The sequence below is a fragment of the Acanthisitta chloris genome, unplaced genomic scaffold (assembly GCF_000695815.1).
Source record: "Acanthisitta chloris isolate BGI_N310 unplaced genomic scaffold, ASM69581v1 scaffold6986, whole genome shotgun sequence".
Lineage (NCBI taxonomy): Eukaryota > Metazoa > Chordata > Aves > Passeriformes > Acanthisittidae > Acanthisitta > Acanthisitta chloris.
In genome coordinates, this window is record NW_008678641.1 from 31,645 (window position 1) to 31,879 (window position 235).

The window sequence follows — 235 nt, forward strand, 5'->3', positions numbered from 1 at the left end:
GGGTACCCTGGGCGCTAAGGACGCGGGTTATGGGTGAGGGGCTACCAGGAATGGGGGGTTATGGATGAGATGGGGTACCAGGGATGGAGAGAAATGGGGGCTGGATGAGGGTCTTAGGTACCAGGGATGGGTATGGGGGTACCCTGGGTCCCGGGGAGCCGGGGTACGGATGACGGGGGTACCCTGGGTGCGACTCCAGGTCCCAGGGAGGGACGCGGGGGAACCCCGCGAGCAG